The sequence below is a fragment of the Netta rufina genome, assembly GCF_964035555.1.
Source record: "Netta rufina genome assembly, chromosome: 12".
NCBI lineage: Eukaryota > Metazoa > Chordata > Aves > Anseriformes > Anatidae > Netta > Netta rufina.
The window spans coordinates 20632303-20652508 of NC_140135.1; positions in this window are offsets into that span (position 1 = coordinate 20632303).

Here is a 20206-nt window from a genome sequence, read left to right on the forward strand (position 1 = left end):
GACCCGTGACCTCGGTGTCAGCAGGTATTAACGAGCTCCTCATGCCTGGTGGGGAGCGAGAAGCCAGCCCTCGAGGAGCTGGCTGGCGTTGGGGAGGCGAGGAGCATCCCCGCGCCGCGGCACCCCAGCGCCCCGCGGCCCCCTGCCCACCCCCAGCCCTTCCGGGTGTGGACTGGCTGCTATCTCTGGTCTCCATCACTAATTTATGTGCTGGGGCTGCCAGGGCTGCTTTCATTCACGAGAGGAGGGAGGGCAGGTCCCTGCAGCCCGGCCGTATATCTGCCGGGGGTTATCTAGGAATTCAGCCCCGCTATCGCCTCTCCGGCCGGGGTCCCTCTCCTCGCTCCGATGCACTCCAGGCTTGCTGCCTCCCTCCCCGGGTCTCTGGGTGCTCACCTCGTGCTGGGGATGGAAAGGGCCCCGGGGCTTACAAGGGCCCTGGGGGTTTGGCTCCTTGGTTTTCTGTCCTGTCTTCGCTGCCCCGTTGGTGCCAGGGCTGCTGAACAGCGCTCCGAGCGAACGGCTAAACCCAGCCGTAAGTGCTTGAAATCTAAACAGCAAGGACAAATGGGGAAAAACAAACCCGAGGTAGAAAGGGATGAAATAAATGACTTTCCTAAGACCGTAGCAGCAGGTCTAGGAGTCAAATCAGTATCTTCTCCACAGAGCAATGATGTTTTCCATGTGCTTTGTGCCCTCCCCGCGCAGTGCACTGTACGGAAAGCGCATAGGAAACCATTTCCTCTGCTTTTTACTCCCCCTCAAAGGTAAATGCCGCATAGAGCAGAGGCGATTCATCAGGCTGAGGACCTGTATTTATGTTTCAATCAACTGGAAATGAGTAAGTACCTGGGTAACAGGAGCGGGTATTTTGCATCTGGCTGTTGAAAGGTCAGGGACCCTTGGGGTCTCCGCTTCTCCTGATGTATGGGGCTGCGTGCTCACAAGCTGCCCCCGCCAGCCCCTCTCGACCTGGGGAGGAGAGGTGGGCACTTCCCAGAGCTGGTGGTGAGAGGAGAGCCGGGCTGTCCCCTGCTCTTGCTCCCAGCCACCCATTTGTACGAGTCTGGGGAGGTAAATCCGTGGTTACACGGAGGGAGCAGTGCCCTGGGTAGCTGACGCACTCTCCATGGCAATTTTTTCCCAAACCCTTTGTTGCCACACTGGGGGCTGCTGCCTCCCCAACACCTGGATCCTCCAAGCCCCACACTGCTTGGGACGAGCTGCCAGCATCCCTGCGTGCAGAAATTCCCCAGAGCAGCCTGGAGAGGCTCTTGGCAGTGGCTTTTTGGTGGTGGCAGTGCTCGGGCAGGGGTCGGGAGCCCTTGGGGAAAGGCAAAGCCCCCGGGCAGGGAGGATGGGGGGAGCCCAGCAGCGGCTGGCATGGCTCGGCTGGTGAGGAAGAGTGCAGGGCCCACGGGGAGGCAGCTAAAAGGTTTCCTTCACATCAAGGAGCCCAGCTTGCCCGAGGGCAGGAGAAGCTGCAGCAGGTCACTTGTATAGGGGATTTCGGGGGATGCCGGGAGGCTGTGGCACAAAGCGCTCCAGCACATCACAGGGAGAAACCCTGCAGGAGGATTTGTGCAGGCGCGAGAAGCCCGGAGGCAATAAGAGCAAAACCAAGCAGGGAAGGGCACGGCAGAGGACAGGGGTGATTCCTCCTCCCCAGCCCTCTGCAGCTGCGACAGGGCCCTGCCACGGGGAGAGGGAGCTGCCGCCTCCGGAGAGGGCTCCCAAAATAACTGGAGAGCCTGCGAGCGCCGAGGACAGGCAGCCTTTTCCAAGAGCCCAGAAGGATGAAGCGGCTCAGCTGCTAAACTAAATACATCAGGCTGGGAACTGTCCAAGGAACAGAATTTTCTATTAGAAATGCCGATTCATCAACTTTGTCATGAACTGCGATTTTTTTTTCCGCTGAAAAAAAAAAAAAAAAGAAAGAGAAAAACTGTCCAAATTACTGAATGTTTAGCTTTTTCTCTCTCAAACATCCTGAAATTAAATCTAATTGTAGGAAAACTTATTAAGAAATAAATGGTCTTCACGACTGAAACAAAAGCTTATGAAAACACTGGGAGAGCACGTTTCGACTGTCCTCAGCTCCTCTTTTCCCCTTCCCCATGTCCTGATTTCGGTCACTGAGCTCTGGCTCCCCACGTCCTGCCCTATAGCTCGGGCTGGGGTCGGTGGCTGGCCGGGGGCGAGGAGCCCTGGGGGAGGCACCGAGGGTCAGGGAGTGTTGGGGGGGCCAGGCCACGAGCTGGGGATCACAACTGCTCCTCTTGGTTCATCTCGAGGCAACGTGGGAGCCATTTGGTGTTCTGCCCCCAGGACGCTCAGAGAGGGCCTGCAAAACCTCCGAGGCATTACCAGGGGCTAAAGTTTTAACCAATGTTTTAATTAAGCCTGTGGTCCCTAAAAAAAAAAAAATACCTTAGTGAAAGATTTGAGAAAAGACCGTCGAGGAAATCTCTGCCATACAAAGAGCGAGGCTGTGTGGAGGCAGTAATGGGTCTAGCAGAAGTTCCCTCCATTGGATATAAAGTGAGAAAAGATGTCTTAATTGCTAATCCAGAGAAATTCGGGGCAGTGGCTGCCATGTCCCCTCCCAGCGCAAAGCGGATCTGCAGAGGATTCCTGCAAAGATTAATCATGGGACCAATGCCTGCTACACGCAGAGGTGAACCCGAAGGCTGGAGGAGCTTCACGAGGCACCTCTGGAAAAGGGATTTTTCCTGCTGAAGAGGAAGCTGGAAGAGGTGTTTGCACCCGGAGGGGTGGCTGTGCTTGTGGGACGGATGGAGCTGGCATCGCCGCTGGCAGGGTGCTGGGAGCTGGGGCAGAGCCCCTCTGCATTTGGGGCCCGCCTCACCCAAAGGTGCTGCGTCCTTCCCGCTGGTCCGCCTGATAACCTGGTGCTGGACAGGGGGGGTAAAGCAGAGCCAGGCCGGGGTCTTGTTTTCCCATCTTCACAGCAGGGGGCCAGGGAAGACCCCGGTGTCCTGAACCGTGTCTGGAAGCGTTTGCGCAGCCCCGGCTGGGAGGGGGTGGCCGTGAGGATGCGCGGGGCCGGGGCTGGGAGCGCAGCAGCCTGTGTGGCGGGGACGCACGATTTAGCTCAGCCATCCTTCCTGCCCGCTGCTGACAGCCCCCCGGCCCCCGGGGGTGCGCGTGGGGACGGGGGGAGATGCGGCTCCTCCTGTCCCCGGGGCTCCTGGAAGAATTGCCCCTCGCTCAGCCCCCCCGTGCTGAGCCCGTCCCGGTGGCACGGGGCTGCTGCTGCGCTCCTGAGCGCAAAGCCGCCCATTTCTCCTTGCGGTGATGGGGGGAGAGCTGCTGTGCCACTGGGTCACCTGCAGCTCGGAGCTGCTCCTGCTGCACAAATACCACCTCCGTAAGGGCTGTGGGACACCCTGGCAGAGGGGTGACAGTGCTGCTAAGCCCCAGCCTGGGTAGATTCAGTGCCCCCCCCCGGTGCGGAGAGCCCCGCAGCGCTTTGCTGAGCACCGGGGAGGAAAGAGCCAGGGCAGCAAAGGTCCCGATCAAAGGCAGGTCACTCCCACGAGCACATCTGAAGCCACCCAGCGCTCCCTTCCCGCTGAGCATCTGCCGGGTGATGTCTTTCAGGTGGCCCAGCAGAGGCACATCCCGGGAGGGGGCTCGGAGGGGGAGGCTCAAAGGGAGCGCGAGGGCTCCGTGCGCAAGGAGGGGGGACAGGGATGGGATTTTGGGGCATCCAGATGGGAACCGAGTGCGGGACTGCCACGGGCAGTGCCAAACCAGGGGGTGCTGGTGTTGGGACAGCAGTTTTGTCAGTGTGGACATGGAAACTGTGTGAGGAGAGAAAGAATTTGATAAGAAAATGTGGGGAGGAATTTTTATCTTCCTGGAGCACGGAGCAGGGTTTCGGAGGAGAACCGGGTGGAGGCTGGGTGCCAGGGGCTGTGTCCGTGCTTCCCGTCTGCCCCGGGAGACTTTGCCCCTGCTGCACCCCGCTGCCGTGGTGCCGGTCCCGCAGCAAACACCTGGGTGGCTCCGCGCCAGGGCAGGGCGAAAGGAAAACAGAGGGCTGCAGGGCTCGGCGGGTCGCTCGGCTGCCTTATCTCCAGCGCCTGTTTGCTCCAAGATTAGGGCAGAGCCCAAAAAAAAAAAAGCCCAAGGCAGCCCCGAGGAGCGGGGCCGGGTGGGTGCCGTGGGTCGGGGACTTCCCAGCATGGTAGGGCTGGTGGGTAAAGTCCAGGCAGGCTGCAGGTGTGATTTATGACTCATTATTCCTCATTACAAGAGCTGGTTAATGAGCAATGAGGGGTCAGGCGGGCTTGGGGGGATGTGGCTCAGGGGGGGCCGGCTGGGCGCACCCATGGGAGCCCAAGGGCTGCACCCTAGGGCAAACCTCAGCTGCTGCCACCAGCTGGGACAGGGCGCAGCCATGGGGGGTGCTGGCAGGAAAGCTGCCCGAAACCTGGCAGAAACCAGCTGGGACCTGGGAAAACCTGGGTGTGAAGGAAGCAGAGCTGCTGAGAGGGCTGTGCCCAAGCACCAGCGGTGTCTGCAGGGTGGCGAGCACCGGGGCTCACCCTGACCCCGAGCACGAGGGGAGGGAGGACGGGGAGGGGACCTCCTGCAGCCCCCCAGCCCTGGGGGTGGCAGGGAGCGCCTCTGGCTGCCCTCCCAGCCCGGGCACCGAGCGGTGCAAACATTAACAAGAGGGAAAACACGAAACTAAAACCCCAGCGGAATGAAAGCGCTCCCCAGGGAGAGGGAGCAGGGAGCACGGGTACCTTGGAGCACGGGGGGGTCTCTTGGCAATGTCTGAGTTCTGGCTTCCCCCACGCTGGGGCCGTGCACCCGTAATGGGGCCGTGCACCCACCCTGGCTTGCTCAGTGCTCTTGGCACGGCCGGGGCACCCCATCCCCAGGCAGAACCCCCAAGCCCTGGGGGCTCACCCCCACCCCGTGCATCCCTCGGAGCATTTCTGAAGCTCTGATCCATGCCTTCCTGCCTGCGGGGGGCAGCCCCCTCCCCAGCCCTGACCCGTGGTGCCGAGGGGCTCTGCAGCCTGCAGCTCGCTCTGGAGCGTGGCCGGGGCTGGGGAGCAGCGAGGTGTTGCTCACAGGTCAGCGGCGCCGGGCAAAGGGCACTGCCCGGGGGTCTTCCTGTTTGCTCTGGGGAGGGGATCTGCAATAACAGCCTGTGCAGAGGCTTGGCCACAGCAATCCAGGGGCTGCCACGTAACATCAGGGCTCCTCTCCTTGGATCCCTGCAACCACCCCGTGCGTGGTTGCTGCACCAGCTGGGCATGCTCGCCCCGTAGCCGCTTGCACCATGAAGTACTTCCAGCACCCTTGGGTGCACCCAATTTGGGGCAGCTCCGCTCCTCGCATCACAGGAGCCGTGCGCTGGCTGGGGAGAGCTGCCCAGCCCCGGCGCAGGATGCTCAGGGCCCAGGGGAGCGATCTGTTTGCAGATGGGCTGAGAGCTTGCTCCCGTCCCTCCCGTGAAGCTGCCATTTCATTAAAGTGGAATTCAGCCGAAAGGTCAGCGCAAACCCCTTCTGAGCTCGCCGCCGCGCCGCAGCCCCCGCGAGCTGCCCACGCCGAGCTTCGCTGCTGGGGGGAGCGCACAGCCCACCCTGCTCAAGCCTCAGGCTCTGCTCCTGGTGGGACAGACGTGCAGACAGACCCTGCCGGGGCTGTGGGGTGACGGTGGGGACAGCAGGGCAGCATCCTGCCCGCTGGCACGCTTCTGCAAGGCTGGCCTCGCGTGCGCAGCGCTGGAGGAGGCGGCCAAATCTGCCTCTCCAAATCCCTCCTGTTTTCTCTGCGATACGTGTTTAGGGAAATGAGAAGAAAGTGGCGGAGAGGAGGTGGAGGGCCCAAATCTAATTTAAGTCGGGCGCATTAGGCCGGGGATTTATTTAGCCCGGGGAGTGCTGGCTGCAAATGGGGCCCCCGGGAAGGCGCTGGGCCCGGGACGGCGGGAAGCTGCCGCTCCCGAGGCCTGGGGACAATAAGCTATAATTAATATCTGCGAGGAATTAGAAAGGATTTGGAGAGAAAATGGCCTTGGTTAAGCAGCAAGGCGATCTCGGTTTCATTAGCTATCTATTTTGCTAAGTGGTGTCTCCTTCTGGCAGCGGGGCTGGGTGGCCACCAGCAGCCCCCCCAGCCCCGCTCCTCCGGGCAGCACGGGGCCAGGCACTGCCTGCAGCCCCCCCAGACCTGCCAGGGGACACCCCCACATCTGAGGGCTCTGAGCTCCTCCTGTGCTGCTTCAGGGCTGCTTGGTGTCTGGCCCTAAATAATGGGGGCAGAGGAATCCTCTCTTCCTCCCCGGGGATCGGATATCAGGGGAATTAAGCCAGAAACAGGACACAAATCCCCCGGCTCCCCTCTAAGCCTCTTGCACACCGCCAGGTGCCTCCCAGGAGACCCGGAGCTGGTTCTGCCTCCCCTTGTCACCCCAGCCCAGCCTTCCTCTTCGCCTCCTCTTCCTCACCACACGCCGCAGCCACGCTTCGCACCCTGCCCTGCCCCGCTGCCAAAGCCAACACAGCCCGGGCGACCCACTCAGCGCTGGCTGACCCCGGCCTTTAATCGGCAGGTAGGAAATAAATAATGCCAGAAAGATAAACAGAGTCAACACGGCCTCGGCTAGCTCATTGCAGAAAATGTTTGCAGAAGGAACGTGCCCATCCCGCCCGGCGTGAGTCAGCACCAGGCAGGGTGTGCCGGGGGGGGGACGGTGGCAGGATCCTGCCTGCACCCCTGGGGGCTCCCCAAAGCTGGAGCAGGGTGAGCAGCACCTGGCTGCTCCTGCCCCTGCTTCTCCCAGCCCCATTCCTCCTCCCTGCATTGTGCAGAGCCTGCAGCTCACCCTGCACCAGGGGGGGTGCCGGGACCCTTGGGTGCCCCCAGCTCCCCAGGGGGATGCTCGCCCCACAGCTCCTGGTGCCAAGCTGCGCAGCAAGGGGGTGCTTGGTGAGTTGTTGCTGAATTTGTGGGGCCAGGATCCCAAACCCTCAGAGAGGGGGGCTTGTGAAGAGCCCTGAGTGCTCACAGCTGCCTCTGGTTGTACCCCAAAACCCTGCTGTGCCTCCGGGGACCTCAGTGGGGGCTGACCATGGTGGCCCCGCAGCAGTGAGAGCAGCAGGCCAGCAGTAAGCCGGGTGTGTAGCCGTGATTTATCTTGGTTTTGTCACAACTTTGCTTTTCTCTTCTCTCCTCAGATCTGTCCACATGTGCCCCGGGACAGCTCCGGCTGCCGGCTGCACCCCCATGCCTGCCGCCCTTCTGCACCCTGCTAATTGGCACTGATGGATGGGGGATGCAGGACGGCTCGGTGTGACAGTGACAGATCGGCCTCCTCCCACCACGAGGGGAATTCAGGCTCTGCTGCCACGGCACGGGCAGTTGGGACTTGTGGGAAGGTCCCAGAAGAGCACCGAGTTTTGGGGAGTTTTGGTTCCTCCACGCTGGGCTGGGATGTGTGGGGATGTTGGCACCTCACCGGGCACGAGACGGGAGCCAGGGGGCTTGGGGAGACTCCTCCAGAACAGGGGGAAAACTCCTAGAAAACGTTGGGGGAATTTCTTGAAACTTTGGGGGTGTTGCTGGAGTGCGAGAGGAAAAATCCTAGAAAGCACAAAGAAAATGGTTAGAAATCATTGGGAAAAAAAAAAATCCCAGAAAGGTCTGAGGTTGTGCAGCTTCTGGGAAACAGTGGCAGAGTCTGGGGAAAGCCCTAGACTGAGGATTTCCTCAGTGGGGAAATATCTGAAAAGCATTCGGAGAATTTAATAGGAAGATTCTAGACTGAGGAATTTCTTGAGAGCACTTGTGGGCTTCTTGAAATGCAAAGGGATGCTCCTGGGCGGGTTGTAGATAAGGAAATACCAGAAACCTCCCTGGAAGCCTGGAAAATTCCTGAGAAGGTTGAGACGGATGGAGAGCAACGAAGCTCTGGGCACTCCTTGGGGTGTTCCCGGTTGGAGAAGTCCTGTGAAGCCCTTGAATGTTCCTGGAAAAGTGCTAGACACAAGGCAAAGAACAACCCCTGAAAATCATAGAAAGGCTTTAGACTGAGGAGTTCCTGGAAGGACCTGGAAAATTCCTAGACAAAAGCTGGGCATTGCAAGAAAGGAGCTGGATGAAGGGTTTATGGGGAGCACCCCCTCCCCAAACTCAGTCTGCCCCAAACTCCTCCACATTTCTGCTCGCTTGTTTTAAAGCTGCCACCCGAGGACGGCTCTGTCACTTTTCCTCTTCACTCTTCTGCAAGCCTCTGTAATTTTCAGTTATTTGCCTCTTCATCTTCTTCTCCAGGCAGAAGGGACCCAGTCCCTGCAGACGCTGTCCCTACCTTTGATCCCTTCTGCCTCGATTTTCTGCACCCTGTCCTCCGCTCGTTTCATGGGTCAGCTGGGGCCGAGCTGCAGGAGCTGCTCAGCCCCAGATGGAGGAATAATGACATTTCCTCTTTTGTTCTCTCTTCTGGCTCCGAGAGCCCTTCATGTCCCACTTGCCTTTTCTGACTCTGGCTAATCACTGAAAGGATGCCTTCAAAGAGCCCGGCAGCGTCTCCAGGATCTCTTTAAAGTGCAGCAATTGCCGGGACAGAGCCGGTCTCTGTGTGGGGACGGCGCGGGCGATGCTTTTCATGTCCATCACTGTTCAGTGCTGAGCGCCGAGGCTGTCTGCCATCCCGCCGCCCTGCCGTGCCCTGTCGCTGCATCTCTCAGCCGTCCCTCGGTGCCAGGAGCTGGGCTGGAGGCTGGGAGCTCCGACTTCACTCCCACGAGAGCACCGGGCGGTGAGGGGGCTTTGGAAAGGCACCGTGGGCTCGACAAAACCCCTTGAGATGCTTCCCCCGGTGTCAACGTTACCCATTCCTTTGGCCGACACCCCACAGGGTCAGACAGCACGGAGGGAGGCTACAGGGCCCTTTATAATTTTTTATTTTCTTTTTCTCGAGCTAGGCAGGAACTGGGCTAACATAAACAGGAGGAGCTGGGGCGGGATGGGCAGCGGTGTGCCGCGCTGGCAGAGCCTGCCGGGGTCGGGCAGACAAGATGAAGTGTGGGATAGCGAGCGGGGCTCTCCCAGCACCCATAGGATGTTAGTTTTCGGACTTCATCAATAAGCTTCTCCTCCTGTGGCTCCCCAAGATGTTTACGAAAGAGATACAGGAAGGGAGGAAGATCAAACCTGCCTTCGCGAGGCCTTTCTGGCTTTATCTGTGGTTTATGAGGTGACCGGACCTTGGCGGCTCTGTTTTAACTTGTTTTGAAGCCTGGCCGTGCTTTATGACGATTTTTCTGAAATGTTTTGACAGAAGCGAGCTTCACCCGTCTGGGCTCCCCCGCGGGAGACGCATCTCGGGGCTGGGGGAGCCCCGGGGCCCTGGGAAGGCCGGGAGCCGTGCAGACAGCCGGGATCTCCCCTGGGATCGGGGAAAATGCTGCGGGGATGGAGCAGGGACAGAGCCAGACCCGCAGCAGAGCCCCCCGGGTGCGATGCTGCAGGTGGGATGGACACAAGGGCAGAGGGACGCGGCTTCTTCTCGGCTCTCCCCTTCCCTCCTTGCCCGGGTAATAAAAAATGCCTTTCAGCCATTTTTTATTTTTTTCTCCAATTTTTCTTTCACTTACACCCATTTCATACTTTCCCCAGCTGTAAACTACACCTCTGAGACCAAAAATACTTCAGCTTTTCACTGAAAATCAAAAGATTTCAATACATCACTCTCATTTTTACTCACTTCTTTTGCAGACAAGACACAAAGATGGCACGGGAGCTGCTTGTGGAGGAAAGGGATGGGATGGGATGGGATGGGGATGGGATGGGATGGGGATGGGGATGGGGATGGGATGGGATGGGATGGGATGGGATGGGATGGGATGGGATGGGGATGGGGATGGGGATGGGATGGGATGGCATGGGGATGGGGATGGGATAGGATGGGATGGGGATGGGATGGGATGGGATGGGATGGGATGGGATGGGATGGGATGGGATGGGATGGGATGGGACGGGACGGGACGGGATGGGTTGGGATGGGATGGGATGGGGATGGGGATGGGATGGGATGGGGATATGGGATGGGATCCCGAGGGACTGGAGCCCCAGGGGCCATAAGGCTCCGCACACTTTCTGCTCAGCAGTGGTGATGCTGCAAGGGCGAGCAGGGCTGTGCTGCAGTGTGGATGTGTGCAGCCAGGAGTGATACCAGGATAACGGGGATGGAGATGGAGCTGCAGAGCCAAAGCAGCCCAGGCTGGTGCCGTCTGAAGGAGCGGGGCCAGGGGAGGGAGGGCAGGAACCGACCCCGAGCTCTTGGCACCGTGGCGGGGCTGCTCCTGCTTCCCGGGGAGCTGGCAGGCGCTTATCCGGATCGAGTACCTGCTCCTGGTAATTAAGGACATGTTGACATTAAAAGCCCAGTATCTATTTTGTTTAAGCACGCTTACGGACTGAAACCACCCTGCTTTGTTATTAGCTTTGTGGAGCGGCGTGTGCAGCCGGTGATTAGCAGATGAGCGCAAAATTGCCTCCTGCTAATTAATGCAGATTCCCTCCCCCTTCCCTCGCCGCTGCCGCCCGCTGCCCTCGTGGCTGTGTCCCTCCAGCCCGTGCCACCCTGTGCCACGTGTGGCATCGCCCTGGTTTGGGGACATTTGGCTGCACGGGCATGGTTTTGTGCGTGCCCGTGCTTCCTCGTGTGGCTGGGGCAGGCGGTTAGCCCAGGGTGGAAGGAAGACCGCCAGGCAGCGAGCTGCGGCTGCCGTTTGCATCTCAGTGGGTGTTTTCTTCATTAAAATGCTGTGGGAAGAGGTTACCTCTCCTGCCTCGGTATTTATTGCTGCTGAGATGGAAGCAAAAGCCCTTTGTTAGGGAGGATGTAAAGCAGTTTGGGCTCAAAGGGCTTTCTGGGTGCTCCGAACCCGCTGGGCCTCCTGTGCCTGGGTCCAGGAGAGACAGGGGGCAGGAGAAATCCTCACCGGGGCTGTGCTGGTGCTCGGGCACCCGGCCACATCCACACCAGCTGCCTGCCAGGCAAGGGAACCCCTTCTGGCTGCCTGCCCCTGGCACCCAGGTCCCCACCGCTTCGCCCTTTTGGCTGTCGGATGGCCCAGCTTTTTAGAGGGCTCCCCAAGAGGTGAATCGTCCCTGTTTGTCACCAAAATGTCACCAAAATGTTTGGGAGCTTACTGCTGGCAATTATCGTCTGCCTCGCAGATGCAGCTGCTCCTGGTCTGCTGCTCCATTGGCAAAAAATTGGCTTTTTTTTTTTTCTATGCATTTTGTTTTAAACATCATCTGTTGGACAAGCAGCACCTTCTGGTTAAAGGGTGTGTGGGCAGGGGGAAGGGGCTGCGCCCCCATGGCCCCCACCTTGCTGAGGGGTCTGCAAACCTCGGGGGGGGGGTTGGAGAAACCCCTGGGACCACAGACATGGGTGGGGAAGGGGAGATGCAGCGGGTGATGGCTGTGGGGAGAGGCGTCCTCAGCGGGGCTGCCCTAAGGAAGAGGCTGGGGCTGGGGGCAGCACGGCCCCCATGGCCCCCCCAGTGCCCCCCCAGCCCCCGCCTGCCCTCCCGCCGCCTGCGAGCGACGGCTTATCTCGGCTGGACATGCTTTGGAGGCACGGCTGAAATTGATGCTGCTCACTGAACTCCTTAATTGCTTTTAGTTGTAGAGTTATTAAGGAACAAGATTTAAATAATGTCAGGGGAAAAAAAAAAAAAAAGCAGCACGGTATAAATGAGCTGAATGAGCTCGCGGAGAAGCTTCCTCCAGTGCCATGATTAGTCCTCGCACAGGCAGAGCTACGGCAAGAAGTCGTAGGCAAAGGCTTGTCGTGCTGCTCCCCTGGCGCCGGCTTGCAGAGGGTTGCAGGTTTCCTATTTTTCCTCCAAATCTGCTTCGCATTTAGGCAAATACTCCGAAGATTGCCCATGAATAGTCATGCGAGCACTGCCTGTGCTTGTGCGCTGCCTTTGCTTCAGCTGCTTTCGCTTCCCACAGGTATCCCGAAAAATGAGTTTCCTGGCAGAAACGAGATGAGAAAAAGTACAAAATTTTCCTTGAATATTCCTTATTATTCACCGAAGAGCCGTTGGACTTGCAGGCACTAGTTAGCGCTTGCACTGAAGATCTGATATGAAGAGCATCGCTTGCCCAATTAAGGCATGGAAATGATGCTGGGGGATTTGCAGCCAATTGGAGCGAGATTTCGTGGTTCAAACTGCAAAACGCTGCTCTGAGCCCCCTGCCAGCCAGGGAGGAACCACTTCCAGGCGCTGAGCTACCCTCTGATTCCTCCTGGCAGGTCCTGCCTTTGTGTGTGCGTGGGGGTGTCTGGATCTGAGAGAAATCACGCTTCTCTGGGGGAAATCCAAGCGCCAAAAGAAGCCAAATCCTTCGGAAATCTTCCCTTGATCACAACTCAGCACGCTCGGAGGGTCGGGGAATAATAGCTGACTTTCGGGTGCGCGCTGACTGATGGAGGCAGATCACAAGATTCATGCTAACCAAACACGCTGAAAAGGGCATTAGAAAAAGCGCTTATTATCTCTCCTCCTGGGTGCTAATTGGGGTCACGGCGTGATTTCTGGGACGATGTTGCTGCTACGCCCGGTGCGAGCCGCTTGCTCTTTGCGCAGCCAAGACGCGTGTCGGGGTGACGGGGGCTCTCCGGCGAGATGACAGATCTCCAGCCGATCTCGAAATTCCTGCAGAAAATTGGCTCTCCCAGCAGAGATGTCCTTGGTAGAAAAGACATTTCCTGCGCGGAGCTGTACAGAATTTGGATGTCACTATTTCAAATGTCAAACGGGAAAAAAAAGCGGCTGGCTGCGCGTTGCTGTCTGAACGGGAGCTGCCCGTTCATTTGGCCATCCTATTTAGGTGGCATCCAGGGAACTCGGTTCTTTTAGAGGGAATGCAGGGAGAAAATGGCTCAAAGAGAAGGAGAACAGGAAAGGAAATGGGAGAAAAAGACAAGCTGGTGTCAGCACTGGGAAGGGCACGGCCCGAGCAGCTGAGCAGGGCAGGGTGCAATCACCATGAAGGGAGCAGGGGCAGGCAGCCTCGCCCCTCTCCATTTAGGAACCGAAAGTGCTGCCCTCAGCCTCACTTTTCCCTCTGCAGAACAACCCCATCTCTCCACCAGAAGCCACCCAGCCTGCCCACAGAAGTGCTGTGGCGCATCTTTGTGGCTGGGGAAAACCACCACCAGCAGCAGAGAGATGAGGCACCTCGAGAAGAAAAAAAAACAAAGGCCTCAAGATCTCTGCTGCTTCCTGAGGTTATCTCCATGTTTCCCAGGGCACAGCCTCCTCCGCCCGCAGGCCTGGAGCAGGGCTGGGGCAGCCGGGGCACCCATGGGTGCTGGCTGTGGGCAGCCACCTCGTGCACCCCGGCCAGGGCAGCGCCGGCTGCGTGCGCTCCTGGGAACTGGAGAAAAGGAGCAGGGGCTCCTCGCGATGGGGCCGGTACCTCCCCGAGATGCAGCTTGTTAAACGACTGGCTGGAGGCGAGACAGACAGATCGCTCGATAAAGATGTAAAGAGAAATAGAGGGTAAATACAGTAATCTCCAGAACTTCCCACCGGGGTGTTAGCACTGGGGTTGTAAATACATTGAAATCAAAGACTCATAAAACATGCAAATTGCTCAGTGTGTGTTTGTCTGTCTCCTTCCCATGTCTTTGCCCCTCTCCCCCCTTCCTCTGGGTTTCTATCTTTCTATCTCTCTTCTTTCCGTGATCTCCTCTCCTCTCCCGATGAGCCTGTTAGGGCGAGGGAGTGAGTCTTTAAAAGACATTTTTGTGGTTCTGGGCAGCAAGTCAAAAAAAATCTGCCTTTTTTCCTGCCACCCTGCCCCCTTCCCCATTCCAGACTCAGGGACACGTCACCCCAAACCTACACAGCCATCAAAATAAACATTAATTAAGATATTTTCAGTGATGTTCGCTGTCACAAATTACCAGCCCCACAAAAGAAATGCTGCTGTGCAACTACTCATGATGTCAGTTTATCCCTCTTGGCGATTGCTGAGATAAAACATCTTTCCTGCAGTTTCCTCTTTCCGCCTCTCGCCCCGTCCTGCTCCGTGCCGTGAGCCAGCGCTCCCCGGAGTGCGGGCTGCGGGGATGAGACTTGTGGCACATCCCCGGTGCCAGGGCATGGAGCAGCGGTGCAAACACACAGCACACTGCCTCGGTGGGAGGATTTCATCCCTGTGCTGCCCTGGGTGGAATTGGGGTCCCCTCCTGGTCCGTGGAAGGGGTGAGGAGAGGCTGTGGAGTGCAGGGGCGCAGAGATGCAGGGCGCAGGTTGTAGGGCTGCAGGGTTACAGAGCTGCAGGGTGCAGGGATGCGGGGTGCAGGACCCCAGGGTGCAGGACCCCAGGGTGCAGGATTCAGGGGCTTTCTGGCCCGGGGCAGCAGGGGATGAAGCTGGTGGGGCAGGGAGGCCGCGTGGGCTGCAGGAGGGCTGCCAGCAAGCCGGAGCTGGCAGCGCAGGGTGGGGAAGCAGGAAAGGGAGCCCCGCTCCTCCTCCCCGCGGGGAGAGCTCTGCGGCTCTCGCAGGAGGGTTTTGAGTACACACAGACTCTCTGGAGCCTCCCATGTAAATCCTGGCAGGACCCAGCCAGCTCTTAGCTCATGCACGTGAGATCACCGAGGCGGTCGGGGCACTTGTGCGGGTATGTGTGCGCTGCGCTTGCTGCGGGGACCCTGCCCCGTCCCGGCCTGCCTGGGGGTTCCCCAGGGGGAGAGGGGAGAAAAATTCATCCCTCCCAGCCCGTCTCCTCCTGCTGTGGTAGCGTGACTACGTGGCTGTGCACACCAGCCAGCCTCTCCCAGATGCATGGCAGGCACCCGCCGTGGTGCCAGGACGCAGCAGGGACGAGGGCAGGGGCTTCTCCAAGCTCCGAGCTCAGCACAAAGCCCCGGGCACCACCACCTGCAGCCATGTGCCCAGCACGACACTGCGGCGCTGTGAAGCACGGCCTCGAGGCCCCCGGCCTTTTCCCCACGGGCAGGATACGGCCTGAGGTCGCCTTCTGTTCTTCTGCCACCCTCAATCATCTTTCCTTTGGTGTTAAAACCTTGCGGGATATTTGCATGCTGTTGTGACTTCCCTTAGCCATTACCAGTCCAAAGAAAACAGATCCATGTGTTTGAAAATCTCAGCTTACATACCATTCCTCCAGCTTCTGCTCCTTTTTGGGGCTTTTCCTTCTTTTGGTGGATCAGTGACCTGAAAATGCACTCTGTGTTTTCCCTCGGAGAGGTAGATGAGAAGAGCTCGTGCAGCCAGCTCTGGCATAGCTGCATATTAAAGCCTTCAGCAGCAGCCCTTGCTAAGCTGCCGCCTGCCAGCTCTTGCTGTGACAGTCTCCTCGCCTCCCCCACCCCGGACAAGTTTTTAATCACTTGCCCCAGATAGATCAGATTAGATTTTTTTTTTTTTTCCCCTAACAATATCATTAAGTTTCCTGTGCATATTTCTAGCCACTTAGGCCCCTTTCATGTTGCCCCGACTGTGGAAAGCTGCACGGTCCCTCGCTTCGCCGTATCCTCGGGAATTTCATTGACAAGCTGCTTATCTTCTCTGCCAGATCATTAACATGCTGTTTACGCGCTCTGCCAGGTCATTAAGGAAGATGTTAACGAATGACCCCTGCAGAACCCCACGGGATCCTCCTGGCTCCACCTCCTCGCTCTGCTGCAGCTGGGGAGCTCCTCGCTTCGCCCCCCATCCCCACCCCGGCGCTGCTCAGCTCAGGGCCGCTCACGCTCCAGCCAACTCCAGCAATTCCCTTTACATTTTCTACGATATTGTTAAAAAGAGCTAAAAATACCTCCCTGCCACTTGACATCAATCCTCAGGCAAGGCGATCCGTTTCTGGCAGGCCCCCGCTTCGTTCCGCTCGCGTTTGGTTGACTTCTGGGCTCTCGGCAGCCTTTTCCCCTGGGTGTCCCGGGGGGACGCTGGCTGGCCGTGCAGAGGGGCAGCGGGCGCAGATCCTCCGAGGCTCAGCAGCCCACAGGCTCTGCTCCCAGCTCTGGAAGTGGCAGAGGTTTCTCCTGCCCGTCCCACAGCAGCTGCTGCCTTCTGCGCCTGAACTCCACGCCCGAGAGGGGGCAAAGCACCGAGTTCAACATCTCTCACCCATTTCTGAGGCCTCATTAATTTCAGCCAATATTCTTTCCTCCCCAGAGGTCCCGATGAAAGAGAGCAGCTCTATTGAAGATGCTTAAGCATTAAGCCTGTGCTCAAGTTCCATTAGAGTGCCTGATTAAAGCGCTGAATGACCGGACTCGGGACAATGCTAAGTGCTTTCCTGAATCAGGTTCCCTGACTTCCCAGTGCCTGCGGCTGCACACTGAGCTCCTGCTTTCTGCCACCATTCTTCCCTGGCCAGACCCTTGTTCAGGCGCCTTTTTTACATTTTCTTTTTCTTGCAGGGATTCTTTTTTTATCCTTTTTTTTTTTTTTTTTTTTTTTTTTCTTTTTTAACCTCAAATCCATGAGTGGCCACTTCTGGAGTGATAAAAATCGTATTCCTTGCCTTTGTTTTTTTTTTTTTTTTTTTTTTTTCTTTTTCTTCCAGGCAATTGTAGCTTACAACACCTTAATTATCACGTCTCTGAAAACTGGTTAAAGATTTTAATACTTCCTTCCCCAGACCATTATGCAGCAGACTGCTCAGCCCCATAAAATGTGCCTTCTGGAACCCAACCGCCCCGAGCTGCTGCGTTCCCCTGCTCGCTCCTTACCCCGACAACTCAAGAGCCTGCGGCCAGCACCTTGCCTTTCCCCCAGCCCAGCACCCACAGCGGGTGGGAGCTGCCTTTTCCCAGGGCTGGAAAAACTGTGCTGGAGCAGGGAGCACGCGAAGGGCTGTGCTGGGCTCCTGCAGCGCCCACACCTGCCGCCCCGTGCGGATGGGACGCATGCGGGAGGAAGAGGGGAGGCGGTGAGAAGGCTGCAGGCAGTCGCAGCAGATTTTCGGTTAGAATATGGGCTTTTAATTTAAATCATATTGCACAGCTAGCGACTAAGTTGCGTCATTTTAATCAGCCGGCACATCTGCAGAAGGTGCAAGTTTCCAGGAGCCTGAGCACCAGAATGATGGTATAAATCACAGCGGAGGAAAATCCTTGACATCACCTTCATTTCTGAATTTGATCCTCTGGTTTAGCAGGGTAATGTCAGCTTTCTGGCACCCGTTTTGCCTGGCTGTTTGCTATTTAATAGGTACAAAGCTTGTTAGAAATCTCCATGCAGCCGGTGTCCTGGTATTTCAAAAATCCACTTTTTTCTTTTTCCTTTTTTTTCTTGAAGAGGCTTGGATTAACCCCGAATTTCAGCCCCAATTCACCTGCTACCAACACTAGGGCCCACACCGCAGGGAGGTTTCTGTTTGCAAAGGCTCTGCTCAGGGACGGGGCCGTGCGTCTCCGCGGGTGGACTGCGAAGCGTTTGGGATAACTGTGCCGCACGGGTACAGCTGCGTGAGGGCTCCCATCTCCCATGTCTCATCACAGAAAGCAGTTTGGGGGAAAGTCTCCCAGGTCCCACCGTGGCCATGCCTTTGGGACAAGCGGAGTTTATTCCCTACCGCTTTTTATTTAGGTGAGTTTTAAATAACTCCAAACGGCTTCCCTGGGGGAGCCATCCCACAGCCGAACAGATTTCTGCACTAAGCACTTTTTCCTGGTGTTCAGCCTAAATTTTTCTTTTGCTCTGTTTTATCCCATTACTCTTTCGCTCTAAAATGTCTCAGGTAATTTAAATATGAAGTGGCTGTGGAATACATTTTGTGATGCAGATCGTTGCTTGATGAGGGTGTGATTGTGCAGGGTAAGGCTGCGGCAGGGGGAGTCGGGGGGCGGTGGGCTGCAGGAAGGCTGCAGGAGTGTGGGTGCTTGCAAGGGGGCAAAGTGACTCGTGCCCTGCCTTGTCCCTGCAGAACAAAACGTTTGGGGAATAAAAAAGGGGCAGGCGGGGGTGAATCCTCCCAGGAATTGCATCGTTGTTTAAAATCAGGTTTAAAGGGATGGGGAGATGGAAGCCAAGAGGCTGGGGTGCACGTGCAGGGGGAGAGCAGTGGGCTGATGCTGGTTGGAAGGGGCACATGGAGCTTGAGCAGAGGAAGCACAGGTATGAAAGTGCACGTGGTGCTGCAGCACAAGGCAACCCCTAGGCCTGGATGCATGGAGCACGTCCAAGGGGCGATGCCCTTGCTTCTCCCACAGCCACGCGCGACCACCCTGGAGAAGCGCCAGGCCTGCTGGAGACCCCTCGGCTCCCACGGGAGCCCTCCTGCGGCTCGTTTCGGTCCTGGGAGCTGCAGAGCAGGAGCTGAAGCTCCCCGCTCCTCGTGACACCCGGTGACACCCAATACGCCCGCCAGCTGTCCCCTCTCAGGACATCAAAGGCAGCGAGAGCAGCCCCTCGCTGCCAGAGCAGGGGAGCGTGGGCCAAGCCCCGCGTCGCGCCTTTGTATCCGCAGCGCAGCCCGGCGCAGCGCTCCCGCTGCGTGCCTGCCTCTGGGTCTGCTCTCCGTGTGTGTTTGTGTGTCTGTGCCATGGAGGAATGCCTCGTACAGCTGGGCCCGGGCCTGGGCCGCATGTGTATTTATATTTGCCCCCCACGCTTGTGTGCGCATACGTGCCCTTGGCATGGGATCTTATAAGCGCTGCTTCCCCTGATGGATGGCATGCGAATCCTTCTGACAGGTGGGGGGCTCGGTCCGGCGCAGCGTGAGCCTTCTGATCTCTCTCTGCCGTGGCAAAGTGTGCGAATTTTGGCTAGCAGGTGTGCCCGAGCTGTGCACCCTCTCGCCGTGCACACACTCGCCGTGCACACACGCTCCATGCACGCCCTCTCCCTTTTGCCCTTCCCCATGTGAGCGCAGCAGGGCTTCAGCTCTTCCTTTGTTTCAGCATTTCACCCCGCAGTTTTGATTCAGCTCTGGGTCCCCAGGGAGTAGCAGAAAGGCAGGAAAAAGGGAAGGGAGAGTTGAATTCCCACTGCTCCTGGGGGAGACAGGCAGGGATGGGCAAGGCGACAGCTTCCTGGCAACTTCTCTCCCGCTCCCTGCTACTTGTCAAAACACGAGGAGAGCTCACAAAGCCTGGGATTTTTGGAGAAGGATGGGGTGTCGTTGCCTCCACTGCACCTGCCCAGCTAATGTTCTTCCTGGCAACTGCTAAAAATCCTTGCCTCCACCCTCTCCAAAATAGCAAGCCCTTCCTCCTGCCGCCTGTGCCGCTCGTGGCCGTCTGATTTCACTGGTTTCACTGGTTGCCAGTAGTCACCAGCACAGATGAGGTTAGGAACCATTTCTCAGTGTGTTTAGTGGCCTTCATTTCTCAGCAATTAATTCTGAGGAATCAGCTTTGTTTGGCATCACAAATTTCCTTGCTTGGTCCGGGTTGGAAAAGCAGGATTTTGTCTCTGAGAGACTTTAAAGGGTGGGAGCCCTCCGTGGTAAGGGTGACCCTGGAAAGGTGCTCTCACAGCCGGGCATCCAGCCCTCCACACCAGCAGCCTGCAACGAGCAAAACCTCTCCCTGATCCCCGGTGCCTTTCCCATGCCAGAAGTATTTGGTTTTCCCCGTGTCCATTGTCCACCGAGAAATTCCAAGAGGGGAAGAAATGATAAAAACATGAAGTTAAACTGGATATTTGCACAGCATTTAAGCATACGGCTATACTGGTGTGTCAGGTATGTACAAACCATTTTAATCCATGATAAAGAGGCGCTGGCTGACCTTTGGATGCTTGTTGTTGACATTGCCTATCTTAAACTTGTAAAGAGTACCCACAACAGCCGGCGCTTGCGCTGCTCGGGGCACTCGCCCCACTTGCAGGGCTTTGTTTTCCCCATTCTCAGGATGCGCCGACATTGATTAGCACCAAACTGGTCCCCGCTGGTCTGCTCTGAGGTGGCGAAGACCTCGGAGATGCAGAGGGTTGTTTGCAAACAGCCCCCGTGCCTTGTTTCCCGTGAGACAACCCGCATGAGATGCCGAATGCAAAGCGCCTTTGTGCGCTACAGGTGTGCACCTGGGGGCACTGCCAGAGCTGTTGGCCAGGGGGGCACGGCGGTGGCACCGTGGTGTGGGTGCTGTGCCAGACCCCGTGTGTGTGGCTGAAGGGCTCCGGGAGGGTGTTGGGTGCCAGAGCCC